Here is a 21006-nt window from a genome sequence, read left to right as displayed (position 1 = left end):
CTTAGGAGATGAGGGTTGTTTTAACCACGCATCTCAGAACACTTTAGCAACAAAGATTTGGTCAACTTAGGAATATGCTTGAGAGAAAAACACTTCAGACCACAAAACTAACAAACATTAGGCTACATGTATCTTACAACAAAGATAACCCCACTCTGTTAAAACAGGCCAACATGGAACTAGGAAAGAAAAATGAGCCCGGCTTCAGTGCCTGAAGTATCACAGTCTCATACACATAGAGGGGGAAAGGAACCTGGTCTTCCCTTTAAGTAGTTGCCATGCCATATACATTTTTAAAATGTTAACAAAAATAAAGGAAAAAGCCCTTGAAAATATATTATCCAAGGGAATGAAGGAAAAGAATTGAACACGTGTGTAGGTGTTCTCCAGGTAAGCTTTGTCTACTTCTTCCATGCGTGAGGTGTAGTCGTCTCCTTCCAGGGGCAGCATCTTTTTGGTCACAGTAGCACATCTCTCATCAGCAGGGAGGTCATCTTCATTGATACCAAGACCAAGTTTGATCATCCTGTAGATCCTGTTAGTGTGTATCTGGGGGTCTTCCAGACTGAAGCCAGAGGACAGGAGCACAGTCTCATAGAGCAGGATGATCAGATCCTTCACAGACTTGTCATTCTTGTCTGCCTCTTCTGCCTTAAGGTCTCAATGATGGAATAGTCTGGGTTTATCTCCAGGTGTTTCTTTGCTGCCATGTGACCCCTTGTTGAGTTGTCTCTCAGAGCTTGAGCCTTCATGATTCTCTCCATGTTTGCTGTACAGCCATGTGCTTGTGACAAGGTAGCATGGAGATGTCACCAATCGGTTTGATACGACCACCTTTTCTACTTTTTTCTCCAAGGTGTCCTTCATGATTTTGCACAGGCTTTCAAACTTGTTTTTTTTCTCTTCCTGTTTCTTTTTCTCTTCTTCATCTTCTGGAAGTTCCAAGCCCATTTTGGTGACTGACACTAAGGTCTTCCCCTCAGACTCCTTCAGCTGCTGCACACAGTACTCATCAATAGCCTCGATCATATAGATCGCTTCTAGGTCATGCTTCCGAATACACTCCACGAAGGCCGAGTTAGCGACCTGTGATGAGTTGGTCTCCCCTGTGATGTAGTAGATGTGCTTCTGGTTCTCCTTCATTCTTATGCAGTAGGCCTTGAGGGAGACCATCTCATCACCAGAAGCAGATGTGTACTATCTTAATAGCTCAGAAAGCTTCTTCTGATTTTGAGAATCTTCATGAATTCCAAGCTTAATATTTTTAGAGAACTGCTCATAAAGCTTTTTGTAGTTCTCCTTATCTTCTGCCAGTTCTAAGCATTTTTGATCAAATTCTTTCTGATAACTTTCAAAATTTTGCTTTGTTGCAACATCTCCTGGGAAATATTTAGAGAGAGATCTTCAGAGTCTACCATACCTCTAATGAAGTTCAGGTATTCAGGGATCAGCTCCTCACAGTTATCCAGGATGAAAATTCTGTGAACATACAACTTAATGTTGTTCTTTTTCTTTCTGTTTTCAAACAGGTCAAAGGGAGCACATCTTGGGACAAAAAGAAGGGCTCTGAATTCCAACTGTCCTTCAACTGAAAAATGCTTCACTGCCAAGTGATCTTCCCAGTCATTAGTCAGGCTCTTGTAGAATTCCCCATATTCTTCATTAGTAATGTCATCGGGATTTCTGGTCCAAATAGGCTTTGTTTTGTTCAGTCTTCTTGATCTTCTTTCTCTTCTTGTTACCATCCTTCTTTTCTTCTTCCTCATTGTCAGAACCAACATCTTCAATTTCAGGCTTGTCTTTGGACTCCTTTTCTTCTTTTTCTTCTGCCTCATCATCACTGACTTCTTTTTTTAAAATATTTTTATTGATTTTTTACAGAGAGGAAGGGAGAGGGATAGAGAGTTAGAAACATCTATGAGAGAGAAACATCGACCAGCTGCCTCCTGCACACCTCCTACTGGGGATGTGCCTGCAACCGAGGTATATGCCCTTGACCGGAATCGAACCTGGGACCTTTCAGTCCACAGGCCGATGCTCTATCCACCCAGCCAAACCGGTTTTGGCATCACTGACTTCTTTATCATGCTCCTTCTCCACAAAGAGAGTAATGGGGTAGCCAATAAATTGAGAGTGTTTCTTCATGATTTCTTTGATCCTTCTCTCCTCCAAGTACTCCGTCTGATCCTCTTTCAGGTGCAGGATAATCTTTGTCTCCATGACCCATGGGTTCCCTATGTCAATCCTAACTGTGAAGGATCCTCCTGCAGAAGACTCCTAGGCATACTGTTCATCATCATAGTGTTTGGTGGTCACAGTCACTTTCTCAGCAACCAAGTAGGCTGAATAGAACCCGACACCAAATTGGCCAATCATAGAGATATCTGCACCAGCCTGCAAAGCTTGCATGAACGCTTTGGTCCCAGACTTGGCAATAGTACCCAGGTTATTGATCAAATTGGCCTTGGTCATTCCAATTCCAGTATCCACAATAGTGAGGATTTGGTCTTGCTTATTTGGAATGAGATTGATATGCAGCTCTTTCCCAGAGTCTAGTTTACTGGGATCTGTCAAACTTTCATATCTGATCTTGTCCAGAGCATTGGATGAGATTGAAATAAGCTCCCTCATAAAGATCTTTTTATTTGAGTAGAAAGTATTGATGATCAATGACATCAACTGGGCAATTTCTGCCTGGAAGGCAAACGTCTCCACTTCCTCCTCCTCTATCGGTTGGTCATAGGTCTGGGTTTCCTCAGGAATCTTGGCTTAAGGGTCCAAAAAGGCTCCACAGCAACACCACAGAAGGATGCAGAATCCCCTTTCTACTATTTAGCTCAGAATAGTCTAACTCTGAAACATAAATATTTAGATACTGTGCTTTATAATGTGGACAAAAAAAGGGGCTGTATGGAAAGTAACCTCACAGGGTGACCTAATCAAAAATTCCCAACTGGTTAGGTTATGGTAGGTAGGAATACCTCAGGCATATAACTTCTTTAGTAAAAGGTTATCTTTGCCTTAAGCAAGTCCTGTCCACTGGTTTTGTGCATTTAGGTTAATACATCCTTGAAATGCCTTTCTTCAGACCCCTTCTTCTAAATGGTGACAACTCTTAAGAGGGCTTGTAGTATAAAAATTATGTCAACCCCAATAAATTCAATAAAAAGGGAAATAAAAGGAGACAGCATGTAATCTTAACTGTTTTGTAATTCCAACTCACCTTGCTTTCTCCCACTTTATGTAATCTTCCTTTTGCTCCCTCCTTAATTCCAGATGTGTAAAAGAAGTTGCAAATTGTCAGTTTGTTCAGATCTTTCTTGCAGAGGTATCCTTTATTTCATTCGAATAAATTTTTATAAACATTTTCTACCCGTTTGGATATTCCTTTGGTCTACAATAATAAGACATATATATTTGATCTTACACACAGAACTCCTAAAACCCTTGGGGTTTCCTAAGTAATAAAAGCAATAAAGACATCTTTTGTTATATTAATGAGGTGACTTTTGGAAAGCATGTAGGATGGGGGCTGGTTACTAGGAGAACCAAACATGTGACTAGAAGGTTGGGACTTTTGTCCCACTCCCCTGACCTCCTGGAAAGGAAGAGAGGCTGGATGTAGAGTTCAATCAACAGTGGCCAATGATTTAATCAATCATTACTATGTAATAAACCTCCAGAAAAACCATAAAGAGGTTCTCAGAGCTTCCAGGTTGGTGAACACGTGGAGAGTAAGGAAGAGTGACACACCTGAGAGGGCATGAAAACTCCCCACCTTTTCTCCTTATCTTGCCTTAGGCATCTCTGCCATCTGGCTACCTGAGACCTATTAACTAAAACGTTTTTCTGAATTCTGTGCAAATTCACTGAATCCAAGGAAAAGGCCATTGGAATTTCTGAACCAGTCAGAAGCATAGGTAACAACTTGTTCTATCAATGGACATCTGAAGTGGGGGCGTAGGGGACAGTCTTATACACTGAACACTCAACCAGTGATGTTTGATATATCTTCAGGTAGATAGTTGTCAGAATTGAGTTAAGTTATAGGACACTCAGCTGGTATCAGAGGATTGGTTGTTGGTGGGGGGATACTCCCTATTCCACATTGGGATTAAGTCCAGGAATTCAAAAAGAAATAGGAAAGATACTAGACATAGAATATACTATCATTATTCTGTCCTTGGTTAAAATTTCTCATCTTTAAAAGACATTGTGGTCTGGCTGGCATGGCTCAGTGGTTGAGCATTGACCTATCAATCAGGAGGTCACAGTTCAATCCCAATCAAGGTTCTTGTCTGGGTTGCAGCCTCGATCCCGAGTGTCGGGCATGCAGGAGCAGCTGATCAATTATTCTCTCATTATTGTTGTTTCTCTCTCTCTTTCTCTCCCTTCCTCTCTGAAATCAATAAAATATATTTAAAAAAAGACATTGTGAAACTATGATTAAAATATTAATGAAATAATGTATGAAAATCATGAGTAAGTCTTTTCTCTAATTTGTGAGTTTGAATGATGAGAAGGCAACAGATGATATCCACATGCCATGGCTGTTGAGCATTTGTTAATAAACCTAGGGTATCTGGAAATTATTACTGCAGGTGTTAGAGCTTTGGAGAAAAGACCAACTACAAGAACTCTGATTCTGTTCTTAGATTGCAAGGAAGCAGAAACTTAGGGAATTCAGCTTTCATTTGGCCTGTTTTCCATGCTGAGGAAGGAGGTTCCTTCTTCAGATAGAATTGAAAACCCCTTGGCCTAAAGAAAATAGTTTCCACATTCATTCAGGCACACACTCTAATTAGCATCTGACAAAAAGATGCTCACCTGGTGAGCACATGATAAAAGCTTCTATTAACATAATTCATCCCACCCTGGATACTTCCAAATTTGTTTTAAACATATTTTGTTGAATTGAAGGCACCAATGGTTCTAAGATTATTTAATGCATGAGATAGAAGAAAGTGACATAATGCTAAGGCCTTAGGGTCCTAAGACCCTAAAGTGCATCTCTATGTCAGAGAAAATGTGCATCTTCAAAAAGAAGAAATACAGTTTGCTAACCTCCTCTGCACCTGAATCCAAGTCCTTCCTAGGTTGGGGAGGCTTAAACCTCATCAAAGCCTTAAATGAGCTACAAAATTGAAATGAACGTTGCTGGGGCTGACCAGTAAACCCTGCGTGATGGATAAATGGATTATTCTGACACATTTGCTGTGATAGAGAGGCTAAGGGAAAGCCTGGCCAAAGGGACCAGGCAGCCCCGATTGCCTGCCTTGTTAGGCTTATATTGCAGTTTTATCTTTTAGATACAATCAGGAGGGTGAGTAATCTTGGGAGGACACATGTGTTTGCATTGTCCTCAAGGCAAGGGCACCCAAAGATTAGGCATGAGGATTCCAGTAAACTCCCGGGGGTCTGCACATGCACAGGCTTGTTTGGAAAGGTCAAGGAATAATTAGGGGCACCACCTTCGACACTCCCCTAAGTCAGAATTCCGATAAACAGGGCAGGCGGCCTTCCACACACTTCCCTTTTCTCAAGATGTCCTCCTTACAAACTTTCTAACCAAGTCTCACGTGCTCCCCAAAGGATATAGCCACCGAAGAAAGTAGAATTACTAGAATGTTTAACAAAGAAAAGATTCCAGGCAGCCTCGGGGATTTAAGGGAGAAATAGTAGTTTATTTCTTGAGCTTTACAAATTGAGTTCAGTCTTGTGCTTTACAATGGATGTTTTAGAGGTATTATCTTCCTCTCCACCTACCCCAGTCTGTAGGAATCAGGTCACACAGGGAAGTTGCTATGCTATGGGGACCTCCATTTCCCTTCCTTGGCCTTGGATGAGAGTATGTAATTTTATCATGGCAACTCTTCCTCCCCACCTTGAACATTTTGTCTTATAATAAAATTTGTTCTTTCTGATAAGATGTAAAAGATTTTAACAATTCTTTCCCTAGGCCCTTTCTAAGAGTTCTCCATGGGAGAGAGTATCTAGTTCCCCAGGTTTCCCAATTTGGTATCTACACCGGGTTTCAATCTTCCTTGGTGATATCTGCATCTGGAAGAAAGCTGCTTCCACTCTCCTGATCAATATTATTTATTTAACAATTATGTTTTGAGTGCATTCTATGTTCTGAGCATGATTATATTATGAATCATGACATATTGAACATTACTATTGCAAATATTAAGAATTAACTCTATTTGAGGAAAGATGTGAAGAAAGCATGGGAGTGAGCCATGTGGATTTCTGATGGAAAAGTGTCCCTGAGAGGGAATAGCAAAGGCACAGGCCTTGCAGCGGGAACATGCAGTGTGTTTGTGGGATAGGGCCATGAGGAATAGGCTGCAGTGGCTGGAGTAGAGTGAGCAGGCAGATACTGGTAGGAGTTAAGATCAGAGATGTTAGGAGAGGGTAGGCCAATATATAAAATTTTGGTGTTTACTCTGAGTGAGATGGAAAGGCACTGAAGGAATTTGTACAAAAGAGTAACATACTCTAGTTTTATTTGAAAAGGATCTCTTACATGTAGAGGCAAAACAAAACAAAACAAAACTATAACATGAAAGGGTGGAGGCAATGAGACCACTTAGCAGGCTAGTGCAATAATCAAAGAGAGAGGTTGTGGTGGCTTCTGCTGGTAGAGGTGGTAAGAGAGGGTCAGGTCCAGGACATATTTTGTAGGGAGAGCTGCCAAGTTTAGATTGGCTGTGGGAGAGAGAATGAAGAAGGACAATTCAATGAAGTTTGGCCTGAGTAGCCTGAACAATAAAATTGCCATTGACTGAGATGGAAAAGCAGTGTAGGCAGAGCAGTTTGAGGGGGAGAATTACAAGATAGTTCAGTTTTGAACATTAACTTGGAGATGTCTAATTGACATTCAAATGGAGTTTTCTGCTGTTTAATGCCAAATGAGAATCTTACAGAAAGGCTAATATGTAGAGTATAAGGTTTATTAGTCTAAGTAGTCTTCCATTTGTCATGTTCTACATATTTATGGAGTGCAAGAGAGTGAGCTTGACACTAGATACCTTTCACCATGTATGTAGGATATGAGACTGACTTTTGGTGATGGCTTTGTGAATTAGAATGAGTCACGAATACTGATTATACAAGTCATTTATTTCATCCTATTGTCCATCAAAGGAACACACACATAATAATCATTCATTGCTTTTGATTAATAGTAGTTGCTTGTCCATTCAATCTATGGTACTTTGTTATGGCAGCCCTAGAAAATTAATACTGTAATAATAAATCTAAAAAATACTTAAAAAATAGTAGATGCTTGTTTGTCTAATCTTGTTAATACCTATTTTCTAGTATTTCCACTCTTTTCCATTTTTACCAGTTATTCTGAATTATGTTGAGTTGTTAATTCCATGTAAGTGTTTGGTTTCTTCAAGTTTTGTTTTACATTTAAATGTATGAATGCATATTAATTTATTTTTATGTTACTTGAATTGCTTTACTTTTAGAAAAATAGACTGTTTGATCAGATCATATGCTGTTCCAAGCCTAGGAAACTCTTGGAACATTTAGCTTTCTCTCCACAACTTCCTTTGTGACAGAATCTAACTTGTAGATATAGTGCCAAGGGGACAATAAAGTATAGGCCTTTTAAGTATAAGCAAGGAATCTATAGCAGACATAAAAATAATGGAATGTCATCTAGTAAGAGTCCAGGCAAATGTGTTAGAGCTCATTCACATTTATGATTGTTCAATCCCAGGATGAGAAAGGAGAGCATTTATTAAGAATGTATAATTTTTAAAGCCCTAATTTTGACCCACATTCTTTTGAAGGTTATGTATTAAACCTTAATAAAATTCTAGTTTGACAACTGGAATTACCTACTTTGTTAGCATTCTTGAATTGTCATGTAATTTGCATTTTAAAATTTGTTGTTTTTCCAAGATTCTCTTTATTAATTCTGTTTATAATAAAAAGTGCCCTTGTTTTCTATTCAGTTCCCTTCTTAATAGTTCTAACAATGTATTTGGTAAAGATAAAAAGTAAAATGTTAGGAAGCAAAATGACATAAGTATATGAAACATGGAAAATTGATTGTAACTAAGAATTCTGGCAGTATTTGGTCTTTGGAAATGAGACCTTCCAAGAGTGTTAAAAAAAATCTTTTTAAATTAATAGTATGTAAGCTTATTGAATCCATACAGTAATCTGTGATGTAGGTACAATTACAATCACCATTTTGCAGTTTTTAAAGTTTCCAAAGTCATAAAACTTCTACAATGTGCAATGGCCAGTGTGGCTCAGTTGGTTGGGTAATGTCCTATGCACCAAAAGGTTGCTGGATTGATTCCCAGTCAGGGCACATACCCAAGTTTTACTCGGGTTTTGGGCTCAATCCCTGGTAGGGGACATGCAGGAGGCAGCTGATCAATGTCTCACTCTCACATCAAAGTTTCTCTCTTTCTCTCCCTCTCCCTTACCCTCTCTCTAAAAATCAATAAAAAACACCAAACTTCTAAAATGAGATTTTAATATCAGATCCTTGAATTTATGGCAGCCATCATTAAGATCACATGTTTTCACTTGGCTCCAGAGTGTTAAATTTCACTGAGCAGGTATTGGCAAAAATTGAGAGCTATTAAATTTATTCTTATTTCCCACAAAGAACTTTATTAAAATTGCTTTCGATATTTAGAAAATAGGAAATTTAAGGTTATTAAGAATCAAAGAAGAGATCACAAGAATGGCATGGTAGATATACTATTGCACTGCTGGTGGGAATGCAGACTGGTGCAGCCACTGTGGAGAACAGTATGGCATTTCCTCAAAAAATTAAAAATGAAACTTCTATTTGACCCAGTAATCCCACTTCTAGGAATATATTACAAGAAAACAGAAAGAATATATGCACCCTATGTTCATAGCAGCACAATCAGAAAGAATATATGCACCCTATTTTCATAGCAGCACAATTTACAATAGCCAAGATTTGGAAACAGCCTAAGTGCCCATCAGCAGATGAGTGGATTAGAAAACTGTGGTACATCTACACAGTGGAATACTACACTGCTGTTAAAAAGGAATTCTTTCCATTTGCAACAGCATGGATGGATCTGGAGAGCATTACGCTAAGCGAAATAAGCCAGTCAGAGAAAGATAAATATCACATGATCTCACTCATTTGCGGAATATAATGAACATCATAAACTGATGAACAAAAATAGATACAGAGACAAAGCAGCATTGAACAGACTGTCAAACTTCAGCAGGAAGGCAGGGGAGGGTTGGGGGAGGTAAGAAATCAATCAAAGGACTTGTATGGATGCATATAAGGGTAACCAATGGACATAGATACTGGAGGGGTGGTGGTAAGGGCATGTACCTGGGGGTGAGGGGTGGAGGAGGCCGGGGGAAAGTCAATGGAGGGAAAAGAGACATATGTACTAGTACTTCTATTTGTAATACTTTAAACAATAAAAAAATTCCCTATGGAGATGCAGATCTAAATGTGTTAATAGATCCATTTTTTAAAAAAGTATAATTTGCTCTGCATACTTTCACTTAAGGTAGGAGATGATAGAAATGATTGTGTTCATCTCTACTTTATGTGTGATGCTCTTTTATTCATTTGCTCTGTATTGGACCTGCAGATTTTCTCAGTTCCAATTACTCTCTTGCCCTCCTGCTTGCTGCTGCAGTTACAGCATCTGCACCTCTTGTACTGAAGCACCACTGACTACACCCATGGAGACTCTGGTTCCTGACACCACATCCAGATTCCAGTGAAGCGTGGGACAGGAGCCCAAGACCTGGTTTCTTCAGCAGCTGACTCGGAGGCACTGTGCAAAGATTAATCCTTGGCACACGTTTGAACCAGTGAGATTCCAGAGATGGGAAACTGGCAGGTTAATTTCTTTCCCTTCCTCTACCTGATGGACTCTCCCAAGGCACAATGATTTTATGGAAGCTGGAAACATTCTTCATGATAAGAAATCAACCTTCATTTTCTTTAAAGCTATGGGTGGCTCAGCAGTTTATTCCTTGCATTTGTTTTTGCTCTCTTTCCCTTACTCCCACATTCTTGATGTTCTGGGATTGAATGATCTAATAAAATATTAGTAGATAAGCTTTGCTGCATGGTCTTTTTATGGGGTAACTCAAGCGAAGATTCATTTATTCATTCAGCAAATATAGTGTGTCCCAAAAACATGTATACACACTTTAACAGCTGATAGTTCAATTGATGTTCTTTTCCCCCCCACAACCATACTAAGCTTTGAACAAAGGAAATTAATCCTGCTACCCAGCTCACCTGCCAGCTGATTGAAAAGCCCTAGCAAGCCCAGTCAAGACCAGCTGGAACCTGTTCATAGTAGCAGAACTGTCCAAGAGAGTGACTTTATGGTAGTTGTAAAAATGACATTTATGTTCATTTATCAGAACTGACTAATATATAAAAAAGTATAAAAATCATACCACCCACAGCTACATATCTCTTTATATTTAATTTATAGTTATGCATAGATATTTCAAACCATTTATTATATAAAATAATGACTATAAATTTGAAAATGTAAATATTGCCCGTTCACATGTTAAGAAATGATTTTATTCAAACTCTTCAGGTGTGTATTTGATATTAATAATTTTTTTCATTGTTAGAGTCGCTTTCTGAGTTGTCTAACAGTTGTCCAGAGAACATTATCTTGACTTCAAGGTTATTTGAGATGCAGCATTCTGTGAAGCCTGCCTAATGCTGCCACTGGAGGCTTTTTAAAAGTGCTAAATACATATTTCTATATTATTAGGAAAATTGTTTCTTTACCCTGTAGATGTATACTTGTAAATTCAAAAATGTTGCTACTAAGTTTTTTTTAAGGAAAACATTGATTGAATAATGAATAATTTTTGTAAAACATGTGAATATATTAAAAAAATGATACAAAGAACAATTAACTTAAGACATAAAACATTACCTTTATCTTTGAACATTGTGTCTGATCTTCCTCCCCAATCTCTTACTTCCTTCTTCATTCTCAGAGATAACTAACATTGTGAATTTGTTTTCCCCCCACATTTCTTCTTAAACTTGTTTTGGTTTTTTGTTTATTTATTTCTATCTCAGGAACATTATTCTTGAGATTTGCCTTTGATATAGTATGTACCTACAATTCATCAATTCATTCATTTACATTGATGTCTTGTATTCCGTTACACAAAAACAATGTTATACAGTATATTAATCTGGAAAGTAATGTTAATTCCTGTCACAATCTCATCACAGCTGCTAAATATAATACCAGGTTATTTGTCTCTCATTTCATATTCTGATCTGGACCAGTTTGTGAAGGTGTGTAGGGAGGAGTGTGAGGAGTGTCTGCCCCATGTAGTCATTCAAAGGTCAATCACAATTTATCTCGAGGCTCCTTCATACTCTGCATAGCTTGAAAGTTACACCTGTGCCATCAATTATCAGAGAAAGAAAAAAGGAGTGTAGAGAAGGCCTAGTTGCTTTTAACTGCTCAAAAAATACAACTTCTATTCCAGCCGTGGGCAAACTATGGCCCGTTTGAAATGAATAAAACTATTGAAAAAAAAGACCGTACCCTTTTATGTAATGATGTTTACTTTGAATTTATATTAGTTCACACAAACACTCCATCCATGCTTTTGTTCCGGCCCTCCGGTCCAGTTTAAGAACCCATTGTGGCCCTCGAGTCAAAAAGTTTGCCCACCCCTGTCACTCTCTCTAATGAGAAGTACTAACAGGTCTGATTTTGATGTAAGGAGACTTGAAAATAAGTTTTTTTTTCCCCTTTTCCTTCAAAGGAGAAAAAGTTTTTTAATGAACATACAGGGTGGAGCAAAAGTCGGTTTACAGTTGTTCATATGGAAAATAATACAATAATTAAAAAATACAAGAAAAAAAAGTCTGTTTTACAACTTAAACCTACTTTGCACCACCCTCTATAGCATTATTTCTTCTAGTCACGAGATGTATATTTTATTTTTAATCTCACACACTCTTTCCAACAGATGCAATCTAAGGTTCTATCTAAGTCAAAAATTCACATCTTATTCTGTCTTCTTCATAAGGCCACGTCTTAAAGGGCTTGATCCCTCAACAACTTTCTTTATGTCATGCCTTCCTGTTTCTGGACGTGATCAGATTTTCCAGTTCTTCAAGGCCCAAAATTTGTTGATTTTATCTATGCCCTTGCAAATGAGCAAATTCTGTCCTGGGCTTGTTTATTTCTCATAATAGTTAGACGCCCTCCTATAATGGTAGCCAACACACACTCTTCTTTTATTTTCTCCAACCACTTTCTACTATGTGTAACTTTCTTCAACACCCAACATCCAGTTACTCAGCTAATGGCGTATATTTAAGGATTTGTTAAGGTAACATCTTATTTCAAAGTACAAATTACTATTAGTCAGAATAAGCTAATTGTTGCCCGCCCAAAAATCAATGTGAAAATTTCAGTGGGTTAATATGCTTATGTTTACTTGCATCTCAGTCTAATTGGATGTTTGGTAATAAAGGAGATCAGTTTCTTATTTCTGTGGCATTGACATCTCCAACATGTGGCACATGTAGAATGGGAAGAGAATGTGGAAGATTGCATGTGAGCTATTGACCATTTTTTATCATTTCCATCCACAATGCCTATATAGTATAAAAGATTTAAAGTGATAAATATCAGATATTTCCCTCTGCTTACTTGCTTGTTCCAAGATTTCTGCAGGAAACATTATATCCCTTTTATATAAAGGAAAAAAAGTATGATTGAATAATATGCCTTAGAAATGAAGGAATGAATTTTACCATGGGAGCTAAACATTAAATACTAAACTGGTTAGAAAGCTGCATCTGTAAAAAGCTTTTGATTATTTGGATATTTTAGGTAAAAAGTTCATGTAGCTCTTCACTATGGCAGATGTTGACCTCTGATTGAGCCCAGGCTTTAAAGAGATACTTTGGGAGATATGTAACAGCGATAATGCCTTTTACTATCTTCATGTTCTGGCTTTGAATACCAGATGTTCAGCTACTTTTTGCTCTGTGCATTCTTGAATCTTTTGTTTCTTAGGGAAACTTCACACTTGGTTCAATAAAGTCTTCATTTCAATTAAAAATTAATTAATGCCCATTGAGAGTTTATGCTAGTAGGAGTTAAAGGAGAAGCTTAGGACATGAATGCCATTGTAGGTGGGATGGGAAGTAAGAAAGCAACTAAGTATGAAAAAATCCTATGGGAAAATTAGCATTTAAGTGGACAGCTACAGGTGTAGAATTCTGTTTTAGTAGTTTAAAATATGTGCCCTGATTCTCCATTTCCATTTGGCTCCACATCTCTCAAAAATTTAATTTTTATTGTCAACATACAAAAATTTGTAACCCCATTCAGTGACATCAGAAATCAGCTTACACTTTGGCAGGCACTGAGCACATGTTGTTGTTCTTAGCATTGGTCAGTGTGGACATTGTCCTTTGTGACGACTTCTTATCAGAGAGTATAGCTAAAGCCGGAAATAATCTGATATATTTATATTTTATAGGAATGTGGGAGGATGCAAAAGACCTTGAACATGTAATTAGAATATGCCCCAATCTCACTTCATTTCTTCTGAGGGAGCTGTGCTTGTCTTGTTATCTGGGGGAGACTTGGACCCAGATCTAAACTCAGAAAAAAAAGCTGCAGCTACAGGAAATGGGAGGCAGTCTAGGAGTCAGAAAACTCTCCAGATGGTGGACATTTTACACTTAATAAATACTTTTGTTTCAAATAATTATTAGAAGTGCTAAGCTAACTCTAATGCGGATTTTGCATATATATGGATTTTAAGTTAAGATGAATATTACTCTTTTTATAATGTCAATTATATCTGAGTAAGATAAAATAACAAATGTGGGAATAAATCATGAGAAATTTTATAGTAAGGCAGATGCATGTAAATGAAGCCTTTTATGTGAGTATAAATTTCTCACTGAGACTGGGAACAAGACAGATGGCTCTGATTCTGACTGTAGTTTTACAAAGGCTTACCCATCTATTAAGAAATTAATGTTACAGGGCATGACTCAAAAACTAAGATTATTTCAGCTAGCTGCATAGATACTGTCTCATAGCTTTATCATTTTTCTTAGGACAATAAAAATGTCTTCAACATTTCTCTCTTTGATATGTGTTACTGAAGCCTATGAATCAGTGGTTCTAGCTTGTTTCTAGATTAAGAACCTTTTGTGCATGTGATGAAAGTTATGCAGTTCCTCTACAGGAGTATGCATAATTATTTTATAGAAAACTAGAGGCCTGGTGCACAAAAATTTGTGCACTCGGGGGTAGGGGGTCCCTCAGCCCGGCCTGTGCCCTCTCGCAGTCTGGGACCCCTCGGGGGATGACCACCTGCTGGCTTAGGCCTGCTTCCCGGGGAATTGGGCCTAAGCTGGCAATCAGACATCCCTCTGGCAGTGGATGTCCACTTGCCAGTGGGGAGCAGACCTAAGCTGCAGTCAGACATCCTTAGCGCTGCTGAGGAGGCAGGAGAGGTTCCCACCACCACCACTGTACTGGCAGCCATCAGCCTGGCTTGTGGCTGAGCAGAGCTCCCCCTATGGGAGCGCACTGACCACCAGGGGGCAGCTCCTGCATTGAGCATCTGCCCCCTGGTGGTCAGTATGTGTCATAGTGACCAGTCATTCCCAATCTTTCTGCTGTTAGGGTCATTTTGCATATTATCCTTTTACTATATAGGATAGAGGCCTGGTGCATGGGTGGGGGCCGGCTGGTTTGCCCTGAAGGGTGTCCCAGATCAGGGTGGGGGTCCCGCTGGGGTGCCTGGCCAGCCTGGGTGAGGGGCTGATGGGTGTTTGCAGCTGGTCACACCCCCTTCAGGGTGGGGGTCCCCACTTGGGTGCCTGGCCAGCCTGGAGGAGGGGCTGATGGCTGTTTTCAGGCTGGCCACATCCCCTTTAGGGTGGGGGTCCCCACTGGGGTGCCTGGCCAGTCTGGGTAAGGGACTGAGGGCCATTTTCAGGCTGGCCGGTGACTGAAGCTCCCAGCCTCTCCTTTTTTTCTTTTTTTTATTCTGGGATTTATTTACCTTCCATAATTGAAACTTTGTTGCCATCACTGGAGCTGAGAGCCGGGCTCCTGCTCGCTCCAGGTCTGAGGCCACGGCCTGCTGAAAGCAGGTATCTGGGGTTTGTTTAGCTTCTATAATTGAAACTTTGTTGCTTTCAGAGCTCAGAGCCTGGCCGCGGCAGGCAGGGAACCTTGGCTTCCTCCATCATTGGAGCAAGCAAGCCTCCTGCTCACTTCAGCTGCGTGGCTGCCGACCGCCATCTTGGTTGGGTTAATTTGCATATCTCGCTGATTAGCCAATGGGAGGTGTAGCGAAGGTAAGGTCAATTACCATGTTTGTCTATTATTAGATAGGACTAGAGGCCCGGTGCACAAAAATTTGTGCACTCGGGGGGGAGGGGGGTCCCTCAGCCCAGCCTGTGCCCTCTCGCAGTGTGGGACCCCTTGGGAGATAACGACCTGCTGGCTTAGCCTGCTCCCGAGTGGCAGAGAGCAGGCCCAATCCCTAGGTGCAGCCCCTGGTCGGGCTCAGAGCAGGGCCGATTGGGGAGTTGGGGCGCCGCCCCATCATGCACAGAGCAGGGAGATTGGGCAATTGTGATGCCACCCTCAGTCACGATCAGGGTAGGGCTTATTGGGGGGTTGGGGCACTGTCCCCTGTCACACTCAAGGCAGGGTCGATGGGGAGGTTGCGGCGCCACCCCCTGTCATGCACAGAGCAGGGCCCATCAGGGGGTTGGGGCGCCGCCACTCTCACACTCAGGGCAGGGCCGATGGGGAGGTTATGGCTCTACTCATCACACACAGAGCAGGGCCCGTGGTTGGGGGGTTGGGGAGCTCCCCCCTATCAGGCACAGAGCAGGGCTGCTCAGGGGATTGGGGCGCCTTCCCCTGTCACGAACAGAGCAGGATGGATAGGGAGGTTGTGGCCCCGCCCCCTGTCACACACAGAGCTGCAGGGCGATCAGGGGGTTTGGGCGCTTCCCCCTGTCATGCTGATCCTGATGCCGGGACGCATATTACCCTTTTACTATATAGGGTAGAGGCCTGGTGCATGGGTGGGGCCGGCTGGTTTGCCCTGAAGGGTGTCCTGGATCAGGATGGGGGTCCCCACTGGGGTGCCTGGCCAGCCTGGGTGAGGGGATGATGGCTGTTTGCAGCTGGTCACACACCATTCAGGGTAGGGTTCCCCACTAGGGTGCCTGGCCAGTCTGGGTGAGGGTCTGAGGGCTGTTTTCAGGCTGGGAGTGACTGAAGTTCCCAACCGCTCCTTTTTTCCTTTTTTTTTTTTTAATTCTGGGCCAGCTTTACCTTGAGGCTTGGCTCCAGCTCTTAGGCCTTGGCTGAAAGTAGGTTTCTGGCCTTTGCATACAATGTTGCGAATCTGCTGGCTGAAGTCCCGCGGTATCTGTTACAATGTTTGAAACTGCAGGCTCAGAGGCCGGCAAGGCAGGCGGGGAAAGTTGGTGTCCTCCGTCACTGAAGCAAGCAAGCCTCATGTCAGTTTCAAGCTGCCTGAAAAAGAATACTCAAATTAATTACAGGAAATATGCATTTCTGTATGCATAAGCTTCCTGGACTTGCTGTAATAAATGACTACAAATTTGTTGACTTAACACCACAAAAATTTATTCTTTTACAGTTGTGGAGGCTAGAAGTCCAAAATCAATGTGTTTGTAGGATTGTGTTTCCTCTGAAGGCTTAGGGAAGAATTCGTCCTTGCCTCTTCCTGGTTTCTGGTGGCTTCCAACAGTTACTGGTGGTCCTTGGCTTATAGCTGCATCACTCTAATTGCTGCCTCCATCTTCACATGCCCTTCTCTGCACTCCCCTGTGTCTTCTCCTTTTCTGTCTTTATATCAAGTCCACACTAATTTGGGATGATTTCATCTCCAGATTCTACCTTAATTAGATCTGCAAAAACCCTTATTCCAAATAAGGTCTGAACATTTTGAGGTTCCAAGTAGACATAATTTTTGGGACTACTATTCAACTCACTATGCTATACCACTGATAAAACAACAAAAACATTTTTATATTCATTGCCTGACATCAGGAGAAAGAAGACACAAATTTTATTATTTTAAAACTCAGAAATTATTCCTATAAATTGGCCTTCATGAGAAGTACGTGAAAATGAGATCACCCATATTTTTTCCTGTAAAAGTTAAAAAATCCAATTAGAAAATAATTCATGCACAAAGGCAAGGGATGTCTGGATAATTCCTGGCACTGACAAACTATGTGCTTATGATTACTGAAATAGAACTTTTCAGTTGAACTCCACTACAACTTCAATTAAAGAGATTATCTAAATCCATTTATTTCATTAAAAACATTCTATGAAAATAGTAACTGAATCTTCAAAGCAATCTTTAAGACTTTATTCACACTATAAAATGTGAATCCTCTTTTTGTTTAAGTAGTCTAGATTGTGTGATTAAGATAGTGCTCTAACCCAGCTGGTGTGGCTCAGTTGTCGAGAGTTGTCCTATCAACCAGGAGATCACAGTTCCATTCCCAGCCAGGGAACGTGCCTGGGTTGCGGGCTCAATCCCCAGTGTGGGGTGTGCAGGAGGTAGCCGATCAATGATTCTCTCTCATCATTGATGTTTCTATCTCTCTCTTCCTCTCCCTTTCTCTCTGAAATCAATAAAAATATATTTTAAAAAAGATAGTGTTCTATTGCAACGACAAAATCGCAAATAAACTAGTTTAAAAACAGGAATTTACTGAATCATGCATATAGCTAAAAATTCGAAGAGGGTGGGATTGTCTTTAAAAACGCATGGATTCAAAGAACGATATTTTTTTCTTGATCTATCTCCAACTCATCTATCCTTCATCACTTGGTTCTCTTTCCATTGGTATGTTTGGCTTCCTACAATAGACAGATTTTCTCCATGTAAAGCAGTGGTTCTCAACCTTGGCTGCATATTAGTAACAAAGAAACAGAATTTCCGGAGGATGAGGCCCAGAAATCAGGATTTTAACAAGATTCCCAGGTGATTCTAATGTGCAGCCAAGGTTGAGAACCATTGATAAGGAAAATGATGGCATAGCCATGGAGATCTTCAGGATTATATCATCCTAGTTTATTGACCTATGGCTGAGTAAAAAGATGGCATTCATTGATACACTGTCATAGAATGATTTTGATTGGCTTGAATTAGGTCACCTGTCAATTTTTTTTGGACCAATTATATATGGTCAAGAAGTTGTTGGGTTGTTTTAGTCAGTTCAGCCTCTATAACAAAGTAACATAGACTGGGTGTCTCCTAAGCAATTGAAACTTATTGCTCATGGTTCTGGAGGCTGAAAGTCTGAGATCAGAGTGCCAGTAGAGTCAAGTTCTGGTGAGGACCCTCTTTCAGGTTGTAGATTGCTGGTTTTTGTATTCTCACATAGGGGAGAACAGAGAACACAAGAAACCTCTCTGGTGACTCTTATAAAGGCACCAATCCCATTTATGGGGGCTTCACCCTCATCATCTCAATTAATCCTAATTACCTGCTAAAGGCCCCACCTCTTAACAGCATCACATAGAAAAACAGAGTTTCAACATATGAATTTTAGGGGGACACAAACATTTGGTGTGTAATAATGGTGTAGCGGGATGTTCTGGCTGGTAGTCTGTAATCACAGAATAGAGTAAAGCTAAATTAGCCATGGTGGGATTCAACACATGAAAATAGTGCCAGTTTTTCACTGAATAAAGTAAAACATTTTTAATGATGAATTTTGTGGAGATTCTCAAAATATTAATAATTAACTTTCCAAATGCATGTCTAAATAACTCTGCTATGTCTTGTTCTTTGTTTGTTTGTTTTTAAAGAGATCCTGAGCTGAAATCACTATGTATCCTCTATCTTAGACATGACTTTTGAAAGTTTTCCTTCTGGCACATTTTAAGACACTGCTGTTAAGAGTGGATTAACTGTGACATTTGGAAATGTCAGAGGTAATTTTGGCTATGCCAGTACTGGGAAATGCATCTCACCTATCCAAAACACTATTTTTTTGAGGGTCTGCATGCTCATGACATTGCCAGACATCTTTGTCTGTTCTAGTGTCAATAGATAAATTTAGCACTGAAGCAATCTGTTCCTTAGAAAGCAATTATCATTAGAAAATGTCACTGCATAAATTGTAGGACAAAAGAAGCAAAGAGATCTGATTAGTGGTTGATTTAGGAGAGGAGAACACCTCCTGAGTAGAGCAGAGTACCAGGAATCAAGAACACATTCCCTGTTTTTCACTTCTGTTGAAGTAATCTTATTAGAGGAACTGGTTTGAACGGTGGAGTGGCTGATAGGATTTTCCAAAATTCCAGAGGTGCTCATTAGGGAGAGAAACACTTATAATGTTTGTTTAAAAATAGTTAGTAGCCAGTATTTTTTAAATGCAATTGATATGTTCTGGAATATATGTGTATGTTGAATTAACTAGTAACTATATTTGTTGACTTCTTCTAAGGATCAGATTCTAAGCCAAGCCCTTTACAAATCTAGTATTATTAAATCTTCATAGCCATCCTACTAATAATTCTCACTGTATATATGTGGAACTCTGAGGCAAGTTTTATGTGTCCCAAGGTCACCTTGATGAAGTGGAAATGAGATTCATACCCATAATTACTTGACTTGACTCGTTTGTCATATCTTAGGCAGGCTTCCTAAATTCTATATAACCCTATATTGGATTCTGTTGTAAAGCAGTCATGTCATTATTCATGTGTAGGTTTGAAGCTCTGGAAAATTAAATTGCACGAAAACATTTGTTAATATAGGTTATACCCATAAATTTTGTCCCTTGATATATTCCAAGAGGTGTAAGGGTCATTCGATATTGGCTCCTTCTTTCTTCAAAGTCTACAGTTCTTTGACTCACGCCTGCACATTTAAATGGAGGAGAGATGAGTTTTGAATGGCCAAATGGAGATGTATTAAAATTTCACAGGATTTAGAAAATTAAAATATAATTACACTTGAATTGTTATCTATCTAAAATTCAAATTTAATGAGACATTTTTTATCTGGCAACCCTAATTTGAGTTCCTCCAACTTAAATCTCTTTGATGTTTGCTTTTGTTCTCCTTGAATTCTATTTTCTTTTATTCAGTAGAGTATTAAATACACTCTATAGAGTATTATTTTTTTCTGATAAAGGAAGACATATTTTCCAGAGTTTCTGAAACTTATTTAACCACGAAGACCTGTTATTAAAGAGCATCTCACAGTCCCAGAATTTCTCAGAAGTCATTTGGAGAATTGCTAACCCAGAATAAGAAAAGGAAGTTTTTGTCCCTGGTTTTAAAGTCATTATTTTTGGGATGCAGACTGCTCTGTTGAACATTTTCCTGCATTACACCTCTCTTCTCACTCTACCCCTGAAAGTGCTACTCTTATTACTGCTTTATTCTATTAAAGATTTTCAAAAAACAGAAACCTTATTTAAATTGGAGTTTGGAGGGCCTATAAAGGAGCTTTCATATCCTACCACTCATCATCAATTACCCCAAACAGACAGAGATGTACTTTTCATCTTCAACAGAAAGTTTTTATTTATTTAATAATATTACATGCAATAAACATTAATATCTCAAGAACAAGATATTTTAAATATAATAATATTACCAAAACTGTACTAACATAGTATAATATCACAAAAGTTGTAGGAAATATTAAAAATCTGCAAATAACAGGATTACTTCTATTATATTCTAAATTTTTTTTTCCTCTGGCTCCATTTTTTTTTAATATATTTTATTGATTTTTTTACAGAGAGGAAGGGAGAGAGATAGAGAGTTAGAAACATCGATGAGAGAGAAACATCAATCAGCTGCCTTCTGCACATCTCCCACCAGGGATGTGCCCGCAACCGAGGTACATGCCCTTGACCGGAATTGAACCTGCGACCCTTCAGTCTGCAGGCCGAAGCTC

At 39.7% G+C, this 21006-nt stretch overlaps 1 pseudogene; it reads right to left on the bottom strand.

Annotated features, from left to right (window-relative positions):
- Window positions 1-21006, bottom strand: part of LOC118665694 — a 90153-nt pseudogene that overhangs the window by 33929 nt on the left and 35218 nt on the right.

This window comes from Myotis myotis, unplaced genomic scaffold (genome assembly GCF_014108235.1).
Source record: "Myotis myotis isolate mMyoMyo1 unplaced genomic scaffold, mMyoMyo1.p scaffold_m19_p_1, whole genome shotgun sequence".
Lineage (NCBI taxonomy): Eukaryota > Metazoa > Chordata > Mammalia > Chiroptera > Vespertilionidae > Myotis > Myotis myotis.
Note: the sequence above shows the minus strand (reverse complement) of the source record. Positions and strands in the feature narration are given on the sequence as shown.